The sequence below is a fragment of the Macaca mulatta genome, chromosome 10 (genome assembly GCF_049350105.2).
Source record: "Macaca mulatta isolate MMU2019108-1 chromosome 10, T2T-MMU8v2.0, whole genome shotgun sequence".
Lineage (NCBI taxonomy): Eukaryota > Metazoa > Chordata > Mammalia > Primates > Cercopithecidae > Macaca > Macaca mulatta.
Genome location: NC_133415.1, coordinates 17,853,455 through 17,879,690, shown reverse-complemented (window position 1 = coordinate 17,879,690; position 26,236 = coordinate 17,853,455). Strand labels below are relative to the sequence as shown.

General features: G+C 43.2%; 1 protein-coding gene and 1 long non-coding RNA gene across 27 annotated transcripts in view; one reads left to right on the top strand and one right to left on the bottom strand.

The window, feature by feature from the left end:
• Positions 1–26,236, bottom strand: part of LARGE1 (LARGE xylosyl- and glucuronyltransferase 1) — a 634,395-nt gene that overhangs the window by 367,470 nt on the left and 240,689 nt on the right.
• LOC144331771 (uncharacterized) lies at positions 6,131–8,835 on the top strand. The gene is made up of 2 exons (XR_013399193.1): positions 6,131–8,313; positions 8,620–8,835. It is a non-coding gene; the product is annotated as an uncharacterized LOC144331771 (long non-coding RNA).

Here is a 26,236-nt window from a genome sequence, read left to right as displayed (position 1 = left end):
CCTTCGAACTCAAACTGAATCATCAAATCTTCCTGGATCTCGAGCCTGCTGGAATTTCGACTGGAACTACACCATGAGATCTCCTGGTTCTCAGGCTTTCGGACTCAGACTAGAACTACACATCGGCTCTCCTGGGTCTCCAGCTTGCTGACTCACCCTGCAGATCTTGGAACTTGTCAGCTTCCATAATCACGCAAGCCAATTCCTTACAATAAACATAGCTGTATATGCACTCTCTATTGGTTCTGCTTTTCTGAAGAGCCCTGACAAATACAAGGACGAACAACGGCCTTCAGATTACACCTTGAGTGGCACTGCCAATCTCTAGTGTCCATCCCCAGGTCCTGGCATGCTCCCTATACTTAACAAGCATTTGAAGAAGAGAGAAAGAGAAGAACTAACACCTAGAACTTTTTGGTAAAAAACGGTGTAAAATGCCTAGCACATCATAAACTGCCAGTTATTTTAAAAGACATCTCATTATAATATTAAATGCTGGGGAAGAGGGAGAGAGAACTGAGAAAAGCAAACAAATCAAGTAGATTAGTAAGAGCATGGTATTTGGAGTAAGAAAGAGCTGAGCTTGAATTATGGTTCATCCACTTACTAATAAATAACTTAGGCAAAATACTTAACTTTTCTGTGACTCAGTGTCTTCTTATGTAAAATGGGGGACATGGGAGCGTAAGCATAAGAGTGTGTGTGTGTGTGTGTGTGCATGCACACAAATATTACTTCATATCAGGCTTACACAGAGTAGATACTTGTATTAGTCAATTTTCACACTGCTGATAAAGACATACCTGAGACTGGGTAATTTATTAACAAAAAAGAGGTTTAATGGACTCAGAGTTCCTCATGGTTCAGGAAGCCTCACAATTATGGTGGAAGGTGAAGGAAGAACGAAGGCACATCTTACATGGCGGCAGGCAAAAAGAGAATGAGAGTGAAGCGAAAGGGGTTTCCCTTATAAAACCATCGGATCTTACGAGACTTATTCACTACCACAAGAACAGTATGAGGGAACTGCCCCCATGATTCAATTATCTCCTGCTGCGTCCCTCCCACAACATGTGGGAATTATGAGAGCTACAATTCAAGATGAGATTTGGGTGGGGACATAGCCAAACCATATCAATACTCAAACCCCCTGCTCTTCTTCCAGCCCAAGCCCACTGAAGCTGTAGTCAGGGCACATAAAGGCAGCAATGGACAGGATCCGTTGTGTGTTAGTGCCTTTACCTCTGTTTCTCTATTACCTTTCCTTCCAGGTTTCTACTCTTTAGATATACACAGTCTATGTATGAACATGATGTATCATTCTATCACGGAATACGTGTGTGTGTTGATCTGCAGTTCAGCCCACTTTCAGCTTAAAATGTCAAACAAGACATTATTCAAAAACTAAGCTGACAACATCATCCTCCTCCCTGCAAAACTTCTCAACAAACATGAATTTATCATCGACTCTGAATCTCTGAATCCACTTGAGATGAATGTTCTGAATTAAGAATCAAAACATCTAAGATTCAGAACAAAGAAGGTAAATTGAAAATCAACCTCCGTGCAGTGCAGTGACAGAGATTAGGGACTTACCATCCAAAATGTCCTAAGTGATGATCTCAATCAATCTGAATGTGCTGAATATCTCTGGATCTCTCCAGAGGGCTGGCATCTGGTACTGCGTGTGGGATCCATCACTTTGAAATGAATAGGACTGGGACTCATTAATGCAGGCAGGGCCGGGGCCTTTCAGGGGTGACAGGCCCAGATCTCTCTAGTCTAGGAAAGCAAACTCTTGCACTCAGTGCCAGATTTCAGGAAAGTTGTCCTGTTGCATCATCCTGCCCGTGATAAAGACACTACATCCCTAACCTTTATATGGCAAAATCTCCCTACGTACAATCTGTCGCTGAAGCCTGCCAATTCTTCCTTCCTGATGTTTGAAGCACTTGCTCTTCTCCTTTGATTTCAAACATCTCATCCAAAGCCAAGCCTCTTAATCTTATCCTAAAACAGGGGTCATCAAACTTTTTCTGTAAACATCCAGAGAGTCAATGTGCTTTACTTTGCAGGCTACGCTATCTCTGCTGCAAGCACTCGACTGCCATTGTAGCATAAAAGCGGCCACAGAAATACCTAACAAATGGCTGTGGCTGTGTTCCAGTCAAATTTTATTTCCAAACACAAGCAGAGGGCCAGATCAGGCATACTTTTTGGCCAGAGATTATGGACCCTGTCCTAGAACATTGTGTGGGTCTCCTGGGCTAGTGCCCCGGCCTCCGATTTCTCCCTGTTCCTGTCAGCTCACTTGCAGGTGCCGTGGATAACATTCTTCAATCCTACTTCCACCATGTTTGCAGTCTGATAATGCACAAAAACAACTCTATCTACTTCAAGGTCATCCGTCGAATTCAACAAACACTTGGTCAGTTCCCCCTGAGTACATGTCCTTGGGTGCTGTGTCTGCATCGTCTCATTTTAATTTATGCAACACTGTCATGAAGTGGGTGTTCTCACTATTTCCATTTGACTAATGAAAACAAAAAAAAAAAAAAGAGAGAGAGAAACAGGCACATGATCTAGTTCAATGTCATCCCAGCAACAATGGCAGAGGGACAGTCTTGAACCCAGCTTCAGTGTCTCCAGATAAATGGCTCTTTCCGCACCAAACCAGAATGTCTCCTGTTCAACAGTCTCCGAACAAGTCCAGCCTAATTTGTGGTTGTGGTGGTTGTTTCTGCTTCATTCCCTGGTCCATCAGGCCAGTGGTTCTCAATCTGGGCTGCCATTACATAACTTGGGAAACTTAAAAGTATGAATGCGCACAGGTCCCAACCTAGATGAATTCATATAGCATCTCTGGAGGTGGGGGTCTAGTTACTGGCATTAAAAAAATTTTTTTTTTTAATTTTAAGGTCCGGGATACATGTGCAGGACGTGCAGGTTACGTAGGTAAACATGTGCCATGGTGGTTTGCTGCAACAGATCAACCATCACCTAGGTATTAAGCCCAGATTCCATTAGCTATTCTTCCTGATGTTCTCCCTCCCCCGCCAATTCCCTAACAGGCCCCACTGTGTGTTGTTCCCCTCCTTGTGTCCATGTGCTCATTGTTCAGCTACCACTTATAAGTGAGAACCTGTGGTGTTTGGTTTTCTGTTCCTGTGTTAGTTTGCTGAGAATGATGGTTTCCAGCTTCATCCATCTCCATGCAAAGGACATGATCTCACTCCTTTTTATGGCTGCATAGTATTTCATGGTGTACATGTACCACATTTTCTTTATTCAATCTATCACTGATGGGCATCTGGGTTGATTCCAGTCCTTGCTATTGGGAATAGTGCTGCAATAAACATATGTGTGCATGTATCTTTGTAACAGAATGATTTATATTCCTTTGGGTTTTCAGCATTTTTAAAAGCAGACACTCCCATGGGATTCTCATGTGTGGTCAAGGTTGAGAAATGCGAGCTGAGGCATTTCCTCAAACTCTCTAACTTAGATGCAAAGGAACACTTAGCATTGCCACACATAATTATAGTATTGCTTTGACCCTGCACCCCATTTCCCTTATATGAGCCTCTACTGTATTCTTTCAGCAGCTCCCATGATGTGACCCAGACCCACATGATTTCCTGGTACTCTAGCTCCTCCAAGCATAAGGCCTGCTTTGTTCTTCGGCATCCCCCTGCTTTCTGGAAGACAGTCTCCTTCAAAAGCAGTTCCCTTCTAGCTCAGCTGTCTGACTATCTAGCTTCCCTGGTTTCTGGCTCCCTTCTGTTGACCAATCACAGGTCATCTTATTCCAAGAAATGTTTCAATTTTTCATTTTCCATGAGAGTCTCTTCATTGAGCAATTTATAATTTTTGTTAGAAAATGCCCTCCTTTTAATTAACATAAAGATTTCATACCCTCATCCAATGCCAAATATCCAATATCATTTGATATTTCAAAGTAAATTAAATATTGCAGCCAAAGTCATTTTAGAAAAATGTAGATAACTCAGTTTGATCTTAAAAGTTAATTTTGATCACGAGATGTCCACAGGAGAGCTGAGTCTGCCAACGTGTCATCAGCTTTTCCTTTCTAGGCAGTTTATAAGTCACAGCAAGACATAGGTCCACGTTGAGTTTCAAAAGCATGGAATCAGATTTGCTGTGGGAAGGAAAATGGCAATGATGACACACAAAGGCTGCTCGCTTGTTACGAGGTACACAGGGAATGTTTTACCCCAAAATTCCCCTAAGTGATTTTCTGGAAGTTATCTTTGGCAACCAAAGCAAACTTGAGTTCCAGCAAAGGCCCTGGAGACAGATCTTCTGACAAAGACGGAAGAACAGTTGAAAAAAAAAAAAGAGAGAGAGAGTCCCTCACAAGCTTCTAAAAAGAATTTGCAACCACAGTGCCAGGGAAAAAGAGGCCTGGATTCATTGCACCATAATAGGCTGAATGAGATCTGACTTTTGTCTTCCATAAAATCATTTCCAAGAACGTTAGCTTAAAGAGCTTCATTAAGTCAAGAAAATGAAGACATTTTTAGCACCAATTTGCTGTACCCATACCTGGGTTTAGACTATAAATGCTTGAAGTGTGTTCTAACCAGCAATGATACCAGTTTTTGTCTCTTGAAACTTCAGGTTCAATGATTTCAAAGCTTCAGATGTTTTTTTGTTTGTTTGTTTGTTTGACACAGAGTCTTGCTCTGTCGCCCAGGCTGGAGTGCAGTGGCGCGATCTCGGATCACTGCAAGCTCCGCCTTCCGGGTTCACGCCATTCTCCCGCCTCAGCCTCCCGAGAAGCCGGGACTACAGGCACCCACCACCACGCTCGGCTAATTTTTTGTATTTTTAGCAGAGAGGGGGTTTCACCGTGTTAGCCAGGATGCTCTCGATCTCCTGACCTTGTGATCCGCCCGCCTCGGCCTCCCAAAGTGCTGGGATTACAGGCGTGAGCCACCGCGCCCGGCCAGCTTCAAATGTTTTGTTGTGTTTTTTGTTTGTTTGTTTGTTTGTTTGTTTGCCAAATACGCTAAGTTCTGAAAGTTGGAGGCAGTTGGTCTTTGAACTGCTGTTACCATGGTGGGGCAACCGCATCTTCCTGCTTCTATAACTGGTCCATCATATTCCCAAGGAGTCTGAGTATGGACAAAAGGGCTTTGTTAGTAGCATTCAAATCGTCACCAAACAAGGCCAGAAAAAAGATAATGTATTTAGTGCTCTGTTTCCTAGAAAAATGAAAGGACTTGACAGCAGAGTCAAGGTCTTCTCTTAGATCACCAGGTGGTTTAGAAAACCGTCATTGGAGGGTAATGATAACAGTGTATACTAGAATAGAACAGATATTCACCGCAAATCCTGACCGTTGATCTGTGTGTGAGAGCACAACAAATTCACATTCCCGTCATCTTTGAAGAGCCTCTGCCCCGTTAGCCCCTAAACTTCAATCACTTTTTACATAGCCTCGAAGACAACACCAGCATTAGTGGCGGTCTCCAGTGGTTGAGTTTGAGAAAGCAGCCTTTCTCCTTCCCCAGTTCCGTGAGTCCTATTTCATACATATGCCATAGTTGGACACAATCCCCTTTGTTGGTAGATTCATCAAAACTAAAAGCTAAACAACCATAACGATTTTATCCTTTGCAAAGCGTCAACTGAGTGTCCTCAATGTAGCTATTTACTATAAAATCAGATGCGAAAATACTATAGAATTTCTTAATTTTCTCTTTAGCAGCACTCAAGATGAAAGATTTCATAAGTGTTTTTTCCACTGATTTAATTTTTTAAAATCTTTGCAATAAATGTGTTATTTTATATGAAATATTCATAGCCCTTATAAAATCCCACAAAAATGTTCCAAGAGTGAGGCGAATCACATGTGCTGAGAAGAATCATATTTTACAGTAAAAATTTTTAATGAGGTTTGATTTTTTTTTGTTGCTAAAATCTTGTTCCAATCAAAAGACCCACATGGGATGAATTTTTAGCAAAGGTTTTTAATTTTATTTTGCATTCATCACATTAAGTATGTTGAAAACTATCCTTTTCTCACTTTGTGAATCCATACTTGCTGTAAGCCTCAAATTGTCATTCTTATTGGCCATATTCATTTACCAAAAAAGGTTCTGTGATTTCTTTTCTTTTCCTTTTTTATTTTTATTTTTTTGAGCCAAGGTCTCACTCTGTTGCCCAGACTCGAGTGCAGGGGCTTCATCTCGACGGCTCATTGCAACCTCCGCCTCCCAGTTTCAAGTGATTCTCTTGCCTCAGCCTCCCGAGTAGCTGGGATTACAAGCGCATGCCACCAAGCTCGGCTAATTTTTGTATTTTTAGTAGAGATGGGGTTTCACCATGTTGGCCAGGCTGTTCTTGAACTCCTGACCTCAAGTGATCCATCTGCCTCAGCTTCCCAAAGCGCTGGGATTACAGACGTGAGCCTCTGCACCCGGCATTTCTGTGATTTAAAAAAAAAAAAAAAAAAAAAGAGAAGCGCTGACAATAATGTCTGGTTTGGGTTACAGAGCATGAAAGATTTCAATGGCAAACAGCAGCTTTTGAGGACGCCAGACAAATCAGCAAAGCCCTGACCCCATTCATTCCTGCTCCATGGGCTTCTATGCCCCTCCTACTTCACTTCAGGGGTGAAATATCCAAGTGAAATTGAGATCTACAGAGAAGAGTTAGGGACCCTTATGAAAAAGGATCCAACAGAATGATGACCTTACATCGTGAGTGTGTCTCTAATTGGACTGCATCAGAATTGAACTATGGTGTTCTGCTGTCCTCGGGAGGAAGGGGGACTACCAGATAACCCACTTAGACTTTGATGTCCTTCTCTGTATTTGGAAGACAGTAGTTCCATGAATGTCTTGGGACTGTAAGAAGAAAACTGAATGTGAAGCACAGCTAAAAGTCTAGAGCAGGGGTGTCCAATCTTTTGGCTTCCCTGGGCCACACTGGAAGAATAATTGTCTTGGGCCACACACAAAATACACTAACACTAAGGACAGCTGAGGAGCTAAAATAAAACAAAACAAAACCAACCAAACAAACAAACAAAAGCACAAGAATCTCATAATGTTTTAAAAGTGTTCACATTTGTGTTGAGCCTCATTCAAAGCTGTCCTGGGCCACAGGTTGGACAAGCTTGGTCTAGAGTGTTCTTTAGGCTATGCGTCAGGGAGAGTGGTCAGTTTGGCTATTGGACCACTGCACCTGAAGTGACGCACCTGCCAAACCTGAGTAAAAGTTCTCTTCCCTTATACGGCACGTAAGCAAGATCAACATGGGAGGAAGGCCCCTGCCCCATCTTTTCAGGAGCTCCAGCATCAGGGAGGATGGACTTGATTTGCACCATATTCTCGGGGCCCTGTGACATACCCCATCTCCTCTATAGTCAACTGGCTTTGAGACAAACCACCGCCCTTCATCCAAACTCCCCACCCCTTGCCCAGCCTTCTATGGAGACCACCTGGCGTGGAAGCCACACTTCACCAGAAGTGTCCGACTCTGGCCTGCAGTGTTCACTGTATGACAGTGGAACCAGACGAGAGAAAGAAATGATGAGGTTGGTAAAAAGAGGAAAAGAAAGAGCTAGTTATCAAAGATAAGGAGGACTCTGTACTTGTTCAAGTTAGCAGTGGCAACACAGCCATCCAACAGCATGAGTAGCTGCCATCCAGAATATTCTAAAAAGAAATGGAAGCAAGCAGTTTTGTGAATGTAGCTGATTCCTTCAATGGCATCCCTCTGCTATCAACGGCCCCTTCACCTAAATCAGTGTTACCTTCCTCAGCTCCATTGTAAATTAAAAACAAGAGAAGACAAGCAAAAGCCTGCCTGGACATTCCTTTGCCTATAAGTGACTGTCCTCCTTTTTCCTATCTTCTTTTCCTTATTCACAGTAGTGTCCAACCCCCTTTTATCAGTTTGACTTACATTAAAGTTATATTCCAATTCCCACAAGTATCTACATTAGAAAAAGAAATGAGGAGGAAAATGAAAAAAAAAAAAAATCACCCCTTTTTTCCCCCTTTCCTGACAAATCCAAACCATCCCTTAGGAGAAAATCAGAATGAGGAATGAGGTTTTATCGAAATAGATCAGGGAGAGAGGGGAATAGAAGATTTCATCAGGAGTTCGGCTTGACAGAAATAACGCTTTATCGGGATGGGCACTTGGCAAAGATAACATGTTACCAAGAGCAAGATATAGATGTTTGGGTAAAATATTGTGCTAATACCTATTAAGATCAAAACCCAACATCTCTACTTTTGACGGACAGATATTTTCTTCCAAGTCCTACATCAGAAAGTTTTTTTTTTTTTTTTTTTGAGACGGAGTCTCGCTCTGTCGCCCAGGCTGGAGTGCAGTGGCCGGATCTCAGCTCACTGCAAGCTCCGCCTCCCGGGTTTACGCCATTCTCCTGCCTCAGCCTCCTGAGTAGCTGGGACTACAGGCGCCCGCCACCTCGCCCGGCTAGTTTTTTGTATTTTTAGTAGAGACGGGGTTTCACCATATTAGCCAGGATGGTCTCGATCTCCTGACCTCGTGATCCGCCCGTCTCGGCCTCCCAAAGTGCTGGGATTACAGGCTTGAGCCACCGCGCCCGGCCATCAGAAAGTTTTTATAAGGTGCTTTCAGCAGTCTTATAAAAGTAAAAAGAATAAAACTAAGAACGCTCAACTCAACACCCCATTGTAAGGCAAAGTCAGGATCTTCCTCTGCAAATTGAGAGGAAGGATGGGCTTGAGTGCAGAAAGCAGTACCAGGCACAGAGGACCAAGGGGAAGTCTATGGTGGTGAAGCCTCCAGTACAGGATCCCACTTTCTGACTCCAAAGAGAAAAAGCCCCTTGCAGGACAGAGGCCCACCTGAGGGACTGATCTCAGAGACCGTGTCAGGATGGGGATGACGAGGCTGATCTGCCAAGAGGAGATCCTGGTTCAAGTCTTGCTAAACTTTCTGAAATTGCTGGTGAAATCTCCTGCACTTTATACTTCCATGTTCTGGCTCTGAAGCGTCCTCAGTGAACCAATGATCTTCATCAACAAGGATTTCAGAAGCCCCTACAGATACAAGCCCTAGGCCAAGTTCCTGAATGCAAGGCTGGCAGTTGGAATAAGCATTAAGAATTCTGTGTTATTTCCTTTGCATGTTTTGTCAGTTGGTGAATTACCATGGACCCTCAACACCTGGCTCAACAATCCCTTCTAGAAACCCTTCTCCAATCTGCCCCGGGTGAGCCGGCTCCTCCTCTTCTTTCACCATCTCAGACCTCCTACTACCTTCCACAACACAGATAAGGTAGTGGCTCTCACTCCACGTGTACCAGCTCTTTATTCTACCTCCATTGTCTCAGCACGTCAACTGAACACCTGTTCAGGGCAGGAGCCAGGCTGAATCATCTGGGTTTCCCAGTGCCTGGCACAATGTGCATACACAGGGGCCATTCTTATGCTGCCACAACACTGTGGAAGGAGATGATGACTTAGGAGTCCTTTCACGTCCCCACATCCAAACAACAGCCTTGGATTTCCGCCTCCAAAACCTTCTGCTTCTTTTCTCAGCAAATGTCATTACTTTTGTTCCCACTGCACAGGCCAAAAATCTAGGACTCACTCCTGAATTTCTTTCCTCATGTCCCACACGCACGTCATTAGCAATGTATTTGAATATTGGTTTGATCTTCAAAATATACCCTGGATACAAACACTTCCCCACAACCCCCACCACTATGACCCCAGTTCTGGGACCTCTTACCTGGACTCAGTCAATAGCCACCTAACAGGTCACTCTGCCTCACTCATTCTACTTGTCACTCACAGCCAGGTGGCCTTTAAAAATGGTTATCAGGGCTGGGCACAGTGGCTCATGCCTGTGATCCCAGCACTTTGGGAGGCCAAGGTGGGTGGATCACAAGGTCAAGAGATCACGACCATCCTGGCCAACATGATGAATCTTCGTCTCTACTAAAAATACAGAAATTAGCTGGGTGTGGTGGCGTGCGCCTGTAGTCTCAGCTACTCGGGAGGCTGAGGCAGAAGAATCGCTTGAATCCGGGAGGCAGAGACTGCAGTGAGCCAAGATTGGGCCATTACCCTCCAGCCTGGTGACAGAGCGAGACTCCATCTCAAAACAACAACAACAGAAAAAAACTGGTAATCAGACCACATGTCTATCCTGTTCGAGCCCAGGGCTTCGAACCTGCCTTCCCAGGGCTTCCCATCAAACTTAAAACAAAACTCAAATACCTTACAATGACTTACACATAAGGTCTCAACCACAGTTATCTTTCTGATGTCAAAATGCTCCTCTGCTCCCCGGGCGCCAGCCATGCCGGCCTGGCAGATGCTCCTGGGATACACAGCAAACACTCTCCCACTCAGGGCCTCTACACTTGCTGTTGCCTCTCACCCTGTTCATTGGGAATCTGTTTAAATATAATACCATTCTTCAGAGCAGCATCTGTAAACCGGCCTTTAAAACCCCATCCCCGCCCACCCTGAGGCCAAAGTGTTTCTTTCACTCTGTCCCCTGGTTTATTCTTCTCCACTCCACACATCACAACACTCTCGTCAAGTATAAACTTATCTGTTTCCTTTTTATTTGCCTGTCTCCACCTCTAGAACACAGGTTCAATGGTAGCAGAGTCTTCTGTGGATCTGTTTCAACAACAGTATCTCCGGGGTCTGGCACCAAGCACATAGTAAGCACTCAAAAGACACATCTTGAATACTAAATCTAGAATGCAGGTGAATACAAGCAACTATTGCGGCAGTTCAGTGATGAGAATCAGATTTCAAATGAGGATCATGAGTAGGACTCCCTTACTGACCAGCCACTTTGGCTGGATGAATGTCACACATTATCTTATGTAGTTATTTCAGTTCTTGGAAACAGGTTTATTGTCCCTGTTTTAAAGAAGCAAAAACAGGGCCAGGCGCGGTGGCTCACGCTTGTAAATCTTGCACTTTGGGAGGCCGAGGCAGGTGGATCACGAGGTCAGGAGATAGAGACCATCCTGGCTAACACAGATAATTACCTCATCTCTACTTTAAAAACATTAGCTGAGCGTGGTGGCGGGCACTTGTAGTCCCAGCTACTCAGGAGGCTGAGGCAGGAGAATGGTGTGAACCCGGGAGGCGGAGCTTGCAATGAGCAGAGATCGCGCCACTGCACTCCAGCCTGGGCGACAGAGCGAGACTCCATCTTAAGAAAAAGAAAGAAAAAAGCAGACATAGAGCCTCACTGGGCTTAAGTAACTTGCAAGATTTACTGCAAAAAGAAGTTATTTAAAAAAAGATCAAATTGACTCCAAAAAAACTTTGATTTTCATTTTACTTTCTGCATCTAATATCTCTTTCCAGGAAATAAAGGTTGTCCTTCTATGCAACAAGCTGAGGATACCCTCTTGCGAGATACCACTTGTACAAAAGACAAGCAGCAGCCTCATTTCAACAAGATTCAGGAAAGTAAGGAACTCAGTGCAGAAAGATGAATAACCAAGAGAATCCAAATCATACCATTTAAAAAAATTTTTTAAATTTTTTTATTATTATTATGCTTTAAGTCACTCGGACACAGGAAGGGGAACATCAAATCATACCATTTTTAACAGTCTGCTGAACTCTACCAAGGCCCAGCAAAAACAAGCGAGGCTGATAAAGCAGCCCAAGTATACTATTATTACACTCAGAGGGCAAGCATGGATGCAGAAAGAAAGGAAAGAAGAATCAGAAAGAAGGCGATTTCCTGACATCTTAATCTGAACACCCTGGCTACCCTGCCTGAGTTGTCCTGTGTCCTTTCAAAAGGACACTGGCAGCTGCCTAAGCAGGAGAGCGACTGCAGAGAGTGCATGAGGCCATTACTTCTAGAGCTGTAAGCAAGCCTGCTACTGCCAATAGAGATGGATCTATTCTGCCTTCTGTAGCCTACAAAACAGAAAGGAGGTAGGAGCAGGGAAGAGATGCATACATGATAATAAAAGGGGTCAGGAGGTCTCAGCTGCCAGGCTCAGGTCAGACAGGAGAAGTGACACACAGGGGGAATCAGAAATCTTTTTCTGCAATCACCAGTGGATTCAGAGGCTGGTCTGAGGCAGCAGTCTCTAGGATGGTCTAGAAATGGTTAATTCACAGTTTCTCTCCTGATGAGTAGCTTCAGCTGCTCATCAATAGAATCTCCAGCTGATAATTATTAAGTGAAACTTGGGGCTTGCATTTGCATATGTAAAGCACACTTCCCTCCAAAGCCACAATGGGAGTGAGAATGCACTTCCTGATTGTACAGCACTGGGGAGGCTTGGGTGGGTGGGGCTCCAGCCTGCTTTGCATGTGCTTCTCCACGCTAATCAAGCCAGATATTCAGCAGAAATAAACCCCACATCCCAAAATATGCCATTTGTCAAAATCCAGAGCTCACATAAGAGACCTCTCGCTCTCCAGATCCCAGAAGGCTGCATTCCACCACAATAAGCCTCTGTAAGGGTTATAATTACTCAGCCCGGTGCACGCACCCACGTGCACACACCCTCGCATCTACACACACCTGGGTTGTTTTGCTGGCTGATGGGAGTGTTATATGAGTTTCTCCAGAAAGAAGGCTTCCATCCTTCTCACATATTCCTGACACTTTTTTCCATCTTTGCACCTGTGGACTAAGAAGCGTCAGCCCCAAAGAACAAGCCAGAAGGAAATGCAAACAGCATCAAATTCGAAGTATCTGATGGCTTATCTCTATCGTGACGTTTATCTCAGTTTGTGAGGAAAGTCACTGAGCTCCTCCTCCTACAGGAAAGGACGCCTTAACAGAAAAGCCATCACTCCCAGGAGAAAAGCCAGGGACATCGGCCTTAGCCCGGCCTGAAAAATCACAGACTTCTAAACACCAGTGTCAGTTGTAGGCACTACAGCCTGATTGTAATGAGAAAGCCACTGGGCCCAAGAAAAGGTGCCTAAAATTATACTTAAACCATTCGAAAGACAGAAGCAGACAACAGGATTAACAAATAATATAAATGATTAACTCGGGGTCTCTTCGTCACTGGTTAAGATCATGATCCCCTGGTCCTCACTGTCACCTGTTAAATGGGGGTAAAAATAGGCATACTCTTATACAGTACCATCAAGGCATGTATAAACTAGGAACACTTTAGCTTATCACATACAAACGTGCATTCATTGGACAATTTTTGGATAGGGGGCAAAGGCCTTTTCTGTAAGGACAGGCCCGCTGTCTGAAATCCTACACTGCCTTCCTTGCATAAATCTCGAAGACATTGCCACACACTTTTATCTTGGTTTTTTTTTGTTTGTTTGTTTGTTTTTACAGTGTGGGGTAAACTTAAAAGATATCTGTAAACTAATCAGAGTACAGAATTCCTTTCCTATTTTGATCTTTTCCCCCATTTTTTAGTTGTCTTGCCAACATTTTATTTGACAGCTCTTTTTAAGGCAATTTGCCTTTAGGCTACTGTTCCAAAACACACAACTTCTTATTTCTTATAGAAACACTCCTTCCTGCACTCATATTTCACTGCTCTATGGAATAATTAATTAAACTGTATTTGTTAATTGTAGGTAAAGATATGCCATAATAAGCTTGATAATACTAAGCATACCGTTTAACTGGTTTAACTGGTGCAATCAGCAAGGCTAAACGGTACTAGAAAGTAAGCTGGTAGCTGGAGACTACACATTCAGTGGGCAGTGAACCCTCCTTTGACAGAGGGAATGGAGGAATCCTTGCTTATTGGATATGTTCTTCAGTGGAGGTGAGTTAAGGGCACTTACCTCGTGGTATTGTCGAATAAATGAGATGAAGCACTAGAGGCATTTAGCTGCCCCAGCTAAGTATGAGATAAGGGCTGGACAAAAGTTCTTATTATTTACCTTATTATATTGGTTAAGTCACTTTCCCTGTAAAGTGTGAGTGTTTCTCTGAAATAAACTCCCATATACTTCTGAGAAAAATAATACTGCCTGAGATCGGCAGACCTTGGAGACGGATTTTGGAGCATCTGAGGCTGTGCTAGGCATTGATCTCTCATGTCCACTGATGCAGGTACAGAAGAGCCAGTGATTGTGCACACTCTACATGAGGCAGGTGAGACCGAGAGACTCACAGGCACTTGCCTAAGATCTGCAGGAAGGTTGGAAGCAAGACCCCAGAAAGAATCAACTCCTTTCCTCTTTTGTTAGTTCCCATTCCCTGAACCTGCTTTTAGTACACATTTCGCTGCTTCTTCTCACCTTCCTAACTTTGGAAGCAGTGTAAGTATGTAATGGCGTAAAAAGATGGATAGAAACAGATCCTCCCTCACAATAATGAAAGGGTAAGAGAGGGTTGATTTGCAGCACTCATGAAGACCCTTCAGCAGACCTCTGTCCTTCCTCATGACACATTTCAGCCAACCTTGAGTCTTGACACCTCAGGCTGTGTTACTGGCATCTTCCAGACCCACAGAGTGGCAGGAGAGTGGAGAAAAGGCTCCCCTTGCGTTGCAGCAACTGAGCCATTACAAAGGAGGACTCAGAAGAGTTACCAGCCATGTTGACCTTGGGGAAGTAATTTTATATCCCTCAGCCTCAATTAACTGGGAAGAGCTTTCCATCTATCTTTCAGGGCTCTTTTGAAAATGCATTTTTAAGCCTACGGGAAAGGCCTAGGGAAAACAGGAAATCTTAAAGGAATGGGACATGACCTTTGCCTTAAGTGGAGATGCACAGGACTGACTGAGGTTACTATTACTGTTATCATTAGCCAACATTCATGCACCACGCTCTTCAATTTAGTCATAAAAACAGCCATCTGTGGTAGATTATAGCATTAGAATCTTCCTATTACGGGGATAAGGCAAAACCGAAGCAAAACAATGTCTACAGAGCTCGGAAAAGCCACTTGAGTTCTTTCAGTCTGGAGGGCGAAATGCACATCCCTCTTCCTTGATATTCATTGTATCAGAAGGTTCCTGATGTTCTATTAGTTCCAGAAACAGAAATACCTGCTAGCTGAGGCCTGGGGAGACCTTTCCCACCTGCTGTGGGGTAAAGCCTAAGATTTGCTCCCTGTGATCGGAGCTGCGCCACAGTCCCCAAGCCTCCATCACCTCTAGATTAAATTACTGCAGCACATCCGTATTTTCTGTAATGCTGCAATATGCCAGGAGTTTGAGCCATCAGGGAACTTAATATATTTCCCTCTAAAGGAAAGAACAAATACATTTGAAGCAAGTTATACCTACAATTTCTGAACAGAGACATGCATATGGGTGAATGTCTCACAACATGAATAAATGCAAACGGCTCATATTGACCTGCACTGTTGTTTGTATTATAATTCATGAGGCCTTCTGCTATAACTAGGGAGTGCCATTGTGTGCAACCAAAGAGCATGTGAGGTCACAGGATGCAAGAGACACTGCACGTCCCCTCACAGAAGCTCTTCTCCTACAAATGAAAGGAGCCCTGTACTTGTCAATCAGTTTGTTTATTTTCTCCAGCCAACAAGCTCATTCTGAGTAAGATCCAATAGTAGTTATTCATTCATTCATTCATTCACTCATTAAATTCATACATTTATGAAATATCTGCAATGTCACTATAGAGTCCCTTTCCCTATCAATCACCATAAAGCCTAGGAGAAGAAAAAAGATAAAATCACACTGCAAAGAGAAAAACAGCAGGGTGAAGGGCAGAGTGCTGAAATAGCATTTAGAAGCACCTCCTAGCTCAGTCTTTGAAAACTTCGAGGACTCATCATGTACATGTTGAGATGGAAAAGGTGAGCACCAAAATGCTGGATTGAGAGACATGTTCAAGCAGAGGAAGTGGCATATACAACGTCTTAGAACCATGGTTCCCAAACTGTGTGCCAAGGTGCCCCAGGGAGCCAAAGTGGACCCACGGGGGCACCACAGGATACTTTAAAACTTCCGGAGAAGGGCAGCAAATCTCAGCACCTGCTGGACACAGCCTCAACTACTAGCTCAAGGTAGTTCACAGTTTCAACACTAGAATGCACTAATTCCTTTGGTGGTTGTATTTAAACAGCTGAATTTTCAGAACTTGCTATGATAAAAAGCAAAAACTGCATGGAAATCAGTGTGCAACACCTGTCCAATCTGATGTCAGAGTTTGAATAACTGTAGTGTCCAACAGGTGCATACATCCCATAAGCAAGTAAATGTGGATAAGACTGAAATAATTGTATTTTTCCCTTCAATTTATACCTATTCTTTTTTTTCAGACAGCTACTAAGTTGTTATGACATAAATGCTTAATAAAATAGGTATTTCATTTTACCTACGGGTGCTGTGAAAAACTTACTGAGATGCCAAAGGCACCAAAAAACGAGAAAATGTGAGATCCTATGGTTGGAGATTAGAGGGAGTAGAGTTTCCAGTGAACATAAAATACTGTGATATGACTCAAGCCCTGGTCGAGGCGGGGACCAGTGAAAGAAACTGCTGGAAAAACAAGTGGATCCGATTCCAGAGGGCCTTCTAGGCACACCAAAAAACCTGAACTTTATCCCGAGGCCAGGGGGAGCTAAAAAAGAGTTGTTCTCTAAACCTCCCTGCTGCAGGAAGTACACCACCACCTGAGTTTTACTGGATTTCCCCAGTTCCCAGAATGGCTACATTTCACCATCTATTATGTAGATATCTCACTGTTGAGTCTATACTGAGTGAGATGAAAGCCATCATGAAACATCTAGAAAATGGCCTGCAATTACACCTAAACACTGAACCAAAGTACATACTATATGTAAAGTGTAAAATGCTTTATGAAGAAAAGTTATTACCTAGCATTCACATATGTGTGTTTCATACTCTACAATTAGTCAATCTACAGCAAAGTTGAGTCCTGCCTCAAACCCTCAAGCTGTTAATGTCTCCTGTTAATATGGTTCCATATTATTACCAAAGCTTATGCTAGATATAGCTAGAACCACTCATTCTCTAATCTATAACACAACATTTGGATATGAAGAGAAAAGGCTATACAGTAAAATCTGAACTGCTTAACTTCATGATGCAATATGTTCAGCATGCAGAATCAACATAATGTTGTCCCTTCTCTGAAGCACCATGTAAGATTTTTAACCGATATATGCCTAGTGTTCCATTATTGGAACACTAAGCACTTGAGCGTTATTGATCGCCTATTGTTCAAGGTCATCGCTAAGGTCTAATTGCAAAAATTCAAAAAATTGCAACCTTCAGCGTAAGTGGGTTAAGAATGATGGCCATTCTTGTCTGCATGTGTGATACACTTGACAATAAAGAATACTGACAATCGATCTCCTAAAACATTTTACACGAAGATGTTTTACCTTTCAAATGTTATGTTTAGGAGACATTTCTTACCAGGCACAAAAAAATTTTATCCATCTTAAGCTACACTTGCTCTATCAGCCAATTTATCAGGCAGTTCCAAAAGTTAGGAAACATTTACATACTAGGTAATAAAAAATCATCACGTACACCCCTGGGTTCTAGAAAGAAGAAGAACTAAGAAGACAGATGTTATAAAGGCTGTCCCAGATAAGCACAGAAGAGGAGACAGGTACCCACATGTCTCTCATGCTCTTTCTTATACTAGACGGAAAATGGTCAGGGGACCAGAGAATTTGGCCACTCACAACATCTCCCTCAGAAAAACCAACAGCTCTGAAAAGTGCGGCAAGAAAAACTATCCCATCTATAAGCTTAAGAACCAAAGGAGTTGGTAGGGTGGTAGATTTAAAATACCCCAAATCATCTGCATTTCACAAATATCTATAAGGCACCTATTATGTGGAAGACAATATGCCAGGTGCTGAAGACAGCTGGTGAAGAAGGCAGATATGGTCTCTACCTGTGTGTTCTTTACAGCTTATGAGGAGGACAATCGATTGCCCAAATAATTATTTAGTTACACTGTGATAAGTACAGGGTGCTCTGAGAGATTGTATCAAGACGCTCTGTGTTGGCCAGGTGTAGCGGCTCACACTTGTAATCCCAGCACTTTGGGAGGCTGAGGTGGACAGATCACGAGGTCAGGAGTTTGAGACCAGCCTGGCCAACATGGTGAAACCTGTCTCTACTAAAAATACAAAAAAAAAAAAAAAATTAGCCAGACATGGTGGCACATACCTGTAATCCCAGCTACTTGGGAGTCTGAGGCAGGAGAATTGCTTGTACCTGAGAGGCGGAGGTTGCAGAGAGCAGAGATCGCGCCACTGCACTCCAGCCTGGACAACAAGTGTGAAAACTCTGTCTCAAAAAAAGATTCTCTGTGTTGGTAAATGGCCCCACCAGTTGGATAAGGCTGACCCACAGCCTCCCTTGATGCTGTACTCTTCCATGCTGCCAACCGCACCACAGCTAATCCATCCCCTCTCACCTCTCAGATCCATCTCCACCTCCAACTCCACATCCCAAACTCTCAGCAGGTCTCTCTGACTGCTGCAACAGCTTGCCAGCTGATCCCCTTGCATCTGTTCTTGTCAAAAAAATTATTAATCGTGGTAAAATATACATAACATAAAGTTGACCATCTTTACCATGTGAAGTGTACAGCTCAGTGGCATGAAGCATATTTACACTGCTGTGCAGCCATCATCACTATCCATCTCCAGAACTTTTTCATCTTGTAAAATGGAAACTCCAGACCTAATGAAATAACTCCCCATTCTTTTTTTTTTTTTATTTTGAGATGGAGTCTTGCTCTGTTGCCCAGGCTGGAGTGCAGTGGCGCAATCTCGGCTCACTGTAGCCTCTGCCTCGCGGGTTCTAGGACTCTCCCGCCTCAGCCTGTTGGGTAGCTGAGATTACACGCTACCACACCCAACCTTTTTTTTTTTTTTTTTTTTTTTTTTGTTATTTTTAGTAGAGACAGGGTTTTGCCACGTTGGTCAGGCTGGTCTTGAACTCCAGACCTCATGTGATCCACCTCCCTCAGCCTCCCAAAGTGCTGGGATTACAGGTGTGAGCCACTGCACCCTGCTAATTTTATTATTATTATTATTATTATTTATTTTTAGTAGAGACTGAGTTTTGCCATGTTGGCCAGGCTGGTCTCAAACTCCTGACCTCATGTGATCTACCCATCTTGGCCTCCCAAAGTGCTGGGATTATAGGTGTGAGCCACCACACTCAGCCAACTTCCCATTCTTCCCTCCTCCAAGCCCCTGGTAACCACCATTCTACTTTCTGTGGCTTTGACTTTGACTACTCTAGGAATCTCACATAATTAGAATCATATAGTATTTACTCTTTTATTACTGGCTTATTTCACCTACTATCATGTCCTTAACTGGAATCCACTCTTGCCTCCCGATCTATTCCCTGCATAGTGGGAGCTGTTCAAAATGCCAATCTGACCTTGCCAGCCCTCCACGCAGCTTTCGTTTCTCAAAAGACTAAGACCAAACTCTTTCGCACCGCTCAAGTCCGTGCATGCTCAGCCCCCAGTGACTTCCCAGCATGCCACTCCCACTCTCAGTGCCCCGGGTGCAGCAAACTGTCTCATCCATCTCTCCTACTGCCAGGCCTTTGTGTGCCATTCCCACTGCATGGATCACTCTTCCAGGATCTTGTCTACCCACTCCCATTGATCCTTCAGATAAGGGCCCATGATCCTCAACCTCAGGAAAGTCTCCCCTGAAATCTCCAGCACATCCAGTTTGTTGACTGTGAGCTTGTCTTGGCAGCATGGCTTTCTCCTGTGTGGAGCTCAATCGCGGTGACATCAAAATCTATCTGTATGCTTGCATGCTTGCAATACCTCTCTCTTCTGCTGAGCGCAGAAATTTCAAATGAGGAGAGGGAGTGTATGTTTTAAATTCCCATTCTATCTGCAGCATCCAGCATATGTACTGGCATATAGTAGGGGCTCAGAAAACAAATGTTTGCCTGCTTACAAAAGAACACAAGGGGTCAGGCGCGGTGACTCACGCCTGTAATCCCAGCACTCTGGGAGGCCGAGGCAGGCGGATCACCTGAGGTCGGGAGTTCGAGATCAGCCTGACCAACATGGAGAAACCCTGTCTCTACTAAAAATACAAAAACTTAGCCGGGCGTGGTGGCGCATGCCTGTAATTCCAGCTACTTGGGAGGCTGAGGCAGAAGAATTGCTTGAACCTAGGAGGCAGAGGTTGCGGTGAGCGGAGGTTGCGGTGAGCCGAGATCACGCCATTGTACTCCAGCCTGGGCGACAAGAGCGAAACTTCATCTCAAAATAAATAAATAAATAATAATAATAAATAAATAAATAAATAAAAATGAAAGAACACAAGAGCAGAACCTGACCAAGACTGGTTCAGGAAAGGCATGCCTGAGAAAGTGAGATTTGATCCAAGAACTGAAGAACAAGAAGGAATCAATAAGAAGAAAATAACCGGGAAGTGGGGCGTCGACTGTGGCGGAGAAGCACATATCTCAGATTGGACAGGTATAAAAGCCGTGGGGTCAGAAAGAGGTTGATGTACTTGGGTAACAAAAAACCACAAAATAAGACAAAACAAAGGCCAGTGTGGGTGGAACAGGGTGAACGAGGAGACCCAGCGATGAACTGCCTCACCTAAGACAATGGCAAATTGGTGGTCTCCGAAGACTTCCGGTTCAAGGAAGTTCTATTATACGTGGTACCACAATGTTGAGTCACTTGCCAAAGGACCTGTCTCTAAATAACTCTCCAAGACCACTCCCCTCACAAAAGGGGTTTATGACCCAAACTGCTTTATAGTTATCTTCTCAGTTAATCCCTTCAACAGCCTCTACAATTGGTGTTCACTCCAATTTAGAGGACAGCATATTAAAGGTAAGAAAAGTCAAATAATCGGAAAGTGAAATAATTGGCCCAAGGTCATTCAGCTGGTAAGTGAAAGGGCCTCAGGTGTGAACAAAAATCTGACTCCAAAATCCATGACATTTTCACCGAACCATAGCTCCTATAAAGCCTGGAGGATTTTTTTTTTTTTTTTCAATGCTTATTTAAATTCTTGTTCCAAAGAGAGTTCTATGTTTTTATGCATTAAAGGCACTAGCAGTACAAGTTGTAGAGTGATATTTTAGTAACAAAAGATATTTTTGCACAAAACATCAAAAAGTGGCTTATGCAGATTCACTGCTCACTATACTGGCTGCAGAGACTTAGGTCACAGCTTGAGTTTCCGCCAAAGAGACCAAATTCTGGAGATGAAACTGGACAGTGAGAAGCCAGTCAGCTGCAGGTGGGAGAATCCTCTGAGAGATGTCACCAGCTACATCAAATTATTTGCACATGAGAGAATACGTCCAGCAGGTTAAACCTACACATCATATATTACAGATTCAATGAAAGTGTTTTATAACAATAGTGATAGATAACTGAGGATGACATAAAACATCCCAGACTTCTAAGTGAAAAGCCAAAATACATATCAAAGACCAAGATATCTATACAATAAAATAAAAAGCTAAATCTACAATATCTGCCATCAGCAGGTACAGGAAAAGAAAAACACCACTAACAAAAAAATAAGAAAATCTACAATAATAAACAACATGTATATCAGAAGAACATTTTATTAATTCTTATCAAGACTGTAAGATCCTTGAACAGGCATTGACAAACATTTCCTACAAAGGTCTAAATATTAAATATTTTAGACTTTGTGGGTCAAAATATCCAATGTTGCCATTGCAGCTTGAAAGTGGCCACCAGAGATCGAGACATGGTTCTGGTTCAATAGAAGCATATTTACAGACACATGTAGAGAGCAAGATTTAACCTGCAGGCTATAATTTGGCAACCTGTCCCTAAAGGTCAAGAAGAAGTCTTCTCAGATTCTTCAGAGCAATAGCATAGAGCTTCAATATCACAAAAGAAGGAAAATTAAAATATTTCCAAAAGTTTTATTTTTCATAAAACCCTATGTCATAAAGTAAATATCATTTATCCTCATTTTACAGAAGAAAAAATCAACGGCTCAGAGACCTTTGACCATTTGCACAGGGCCGGCCAGCTCACAAGTGGCAGGGCCAGGATTAGAACCCAGGTGTGTTGATGTGTTAATGATCAGGGTCTTCTCACCATCCCAGGGGGTTAACTGTTTAATGACAGAGAAACAATCCCTTGGTGAAAAAGACAGGGGAGGATAATAAAATGATCCTCAAGATGTAACAGCTCCTAGTGTGATTCAGTCCAGTCTTCCAGGAGAGAAAGATAAGAAGAAAGACAGACAGAAAGACGGACGGACGGACGGATGGACGGACGGAAGGAAGGAAGGAAGGAAAAAGACAAGAAAAGACAAGGAAGGAAAGGAAGGAAAGGAAAGAAAGAAAAGAAAAGAAAGAAGGAAGGAAAGAAAGAAAGAAATTCACTTGAACTGTCCCAAGGAAAAAGGACAGTTTAACATAAACACATAAACAATGGAACTAGTATAGGAACGAAGTATTCTGATTCTTGCAGGAACTGGACACCCACTGGAAATTATGAGAGTTATCTCTCCATATTCATCTCTGTCTCTTCCATCTATCTCCCCCTTACCCCTCCCTTACTCTCTCCATATTTCATATTTTTCTCCATCACTCTTTATCTCCTCCCTCCTTCTTTCCCCTTCTCTCTTCTTTCCCTGTGCCCCACCATGGCCCTCAGTCAGAAGCCTAAGCTTCTCTCATTTGTGTTTTACCTGGGGTTTGCAGCATGCTCTCTTTTCTACCAGCTGGTATCTTCTTTTGCCCAAGGGTGCCTGACTGTCCAGTCGACAGGGGAACAAGGATGCCTGCCAGAGTGGTACCATTGCCCTGAGTCAGCTTCTCCTGGTCCAGACCAACAGCTTACACCCATGTTATAGACACTCAGGAACTGGGTCCAAATTCCTGAGACCCAATGAGGCACATGTGAGCACAGGAGTTAGCTAGGCATGGGTTACAGGTGCAACCTTAGTCCAGTTATGGCCAAAGATGGAACGTGGTCCTCCAGTACCAGACATATTTCAGAATGCAGGAGCTAGAGACAAAGTCAGTTCTTGACAATTGGGCACACACCTCAATGTGTCTAGTATCAGGAAAAGCGAGAGGACTATAGGGATCTACAATATGAGAAAACCAGCAGACAAATCAGAGGAACAGAAACCAACTGGAATAAAAAATGTATTTGTAAAAATTACATAAAAGAAGTGGGACATATTTACTCAATTCAGGAAGAATCTGGAGAGCTCAACAGAGACCAAATAAGAGTGATAGTCATATAGATGAGAAATCCAGTATGTAAAACTATATTATGCATGTGGAGAGGGTTCTTATTTTACGTAAAGGGATACTATTTCCACAGCTGTGAAAGGCTGCTTTTTATCCCTGTAAAGGAGAGAGTGAGAAGGAACAATACCTCGAGCTGGGGCCTCCTCTTTGACTTAAAGAATTTGACCATATATTCTAATATAGGTTGCTAATGGATACCATGAAATATCTAAATTAACATAGACAACCTAGTATAAACCACCGCCTAAATGCATACACAAGACATTTGGGGGAGGAGGGGTGACTGATACTGCAAAGAATTCCTCACTTTACATAAAATTGTACCAGGAAGATGCTAGAATAGGACGCCTCATTATTGTCTTTAATTTCTCCATTCTAGTGGTGCTTAGGAGACGAGAAGATAAATCTCAGCTCAAGTTCTATTTTCAGCACCAGCACTAGCAGCTAATTCTCTCTTTCCTGCTTCTCCAAGCTGACCCAGATCTCTCAGCATTTCTTAATGACATTCAGAGATCTGAAGGGAGTGTGGGTAAGATGACATATCCTCCACGAATGAGAGCAGAGCACACCATGGGACAGAACCCTGCATAACTACCCTGAGGAAGAGGCACATCTGAGACCATCTTGCCATGCCATGGTCAAAACACTGCGGTGGGAACTGAGGTCCACTGCCCATCCACTTTCCTTGATGTGCGTCCAATGAAACAGTTGACCACTACAGAAATTGTGCCAATGCATTAGGGCAGCGATGCTTAACCCTGAGTGGGTAGCAGAATTAACCTTAGAGCTTTGTATAAAAAAAAACAGATGCCAAGCCCAGACTCCCTCCATTCAGCAGGTAGTGGTGGGGACCCCAGAATCGGCCACCTGCAGAACTCTCCAGACGGTATTTTTTGTTTAATATCTATCTCTGCCATTAAAATAAAAGCTTCTGAAGATCAAGAAGTCTGTCTGCTTTGGTCATCCCCTTATCCTCAGTATCTAGAACATTGCCTGATTCATGCACTCAAAGATTCACTCAATGAACAATGAATGGATGAATCCATCATCTATGTGCCAGATACTTTGCTCCTCACAGAATGTTATGGATTTGTGTTCCACCCCTAAAATTTATATGTTGAAGTACTAACCCCCAGCATCTCAGAATGTGACCTTATTTGGCAATAAAGCTGTTGAAGACGTAACTGGTTAAGATGAGGTCATACCGGAGTAGAAATGGCCATGAATCCATTATAACCAATGTTCATATATAAAGGAGAAATTTGGACACACACACACACACACACACACATACACACAAACACACACGAAGAACGCCTTGTGAAGATTGCAGTCATGCTGCCACAAGCCAAAGAACTATCAGAAGTCAGGAGAAAGGCCGGGTGCGGTGGCTCACACCTGTAATCCCAGAACTTTGGGAGGCCGAGGCAGGTGGATTACGTGAGGTCAGGAGTTCGAGACCAGCCTGGCCAACATGATAAAACCCTGTCTCTACCAAAAGTACAAAAATTAGCTGGGTGTGATGGCGGGCACCTGTAATCTCAGCTACTCGGGAGGCTGAGGCAGGAGAATTGCTTGAACTCGGGAGGCGGAGGTTGCAGTGAGCCAAGATCGTGCCACTGCACTCCAGCCTACGCAACAAGAGCGAAACTCCGTCTCAAAAAAAAAAAGTTAGGAGAGAGGCCTGGAACATCCTTCCCTAGTATCTCCAGAAGGAGTACCGTTTAGCCAATACCTTGATTTTAGGCTTCTAGCCTCCACAAGTATGACACAAATTTGTTTTTGTTTTTTTTTTTTTCAGTCATCCAGTTTGTGGTACTTTGTTTCAGCAGCTGCAGGGACTTCAAATGGAGGGGATTCCATTCCAGTCTAAAGTGGTTCATGGCCCTGATTTGGCCCACTCAAAACAATGTGCTTCAGGTCATGCATCCAGTTTTAAACAGAGTTCCCTTGGAGTCTGTGAACACTGATGAAGGGCGCTAAGTAATGGCAGTAAGTGGAGAAGTGAGATGGTCCACTCCAGAGAAAACACAATCAGAAAAAATGCAAAGGTACAGGTGTGTGTATGACAAAATCAGTCCACGGTCTATGCCTAGACTTTTCTAACTCCAGAATGGGGCTCGGGGCGGATGCAGAAGAGACCTTTGATGCACAAAATTGATCAGGCTTTACTTTTACAACAACTACTGACGAGAGCAGATCCCACTCTATCCATATCAAACCCTTGAGAGATTTCTAACTCCAGAATGGGGCGGGGTGCAGAAGAGACCTGTGATGTACAAATCTGTATTGATCAGGCTTTATTTTTACAATAACTACTGGCTGAGAGCAGATCTCACTCTGTCCATATCAAACCTTTGGGAGGGTCGTGAAAAACAACCTCAACAGTTGCACCATTTTCCTGGTTTCCAATGAACAGACTGTTAGCTTTTGGAGAGGGTGAAGGCCGCGCATGAGTGTGAAAGATGCAGATGCTTCCTGTGTCTAACAAAGAGAATCCTGACTTTCAGATGTCTCATTGAGACATTATCCAGAAGGCAAGTCATTATTTCAACTCAGATGTCTTCTCAGAATACCCCCTTGTCATCTGCTTTAGGCTAAAAAAACTGAAAAGATGATGTTGTGGGAAATGTCATCTGCCTGTTATGCAGAAGTGAAATTGAAGTGCTCTTTGTGTGAAATGTGACAACCATCACACTTGAAACCCACAGTATAAATGTTACTAATACCCTCTGCAGTCACCCACCCAGTTATCAGCTGGAGGAGGCTGCAAAGACAGATTCAGGTTTCTTAATTTTGCCACTTATTTTTTCTTGTTAATTTAAAAATATCACAGTGTTTTAATTGCACTCAATTTAATGTACTATACCTGCCAGTTCCAACACACTTCATTATTTATATTGCTAGAAAAGCACTTAAAAATCAAATTGCATAATTTGTACTTGTACATCTTTAGGTAGATTTATATCTGAAATTGTCAAATAGCTGGGGCCATACTGCTCT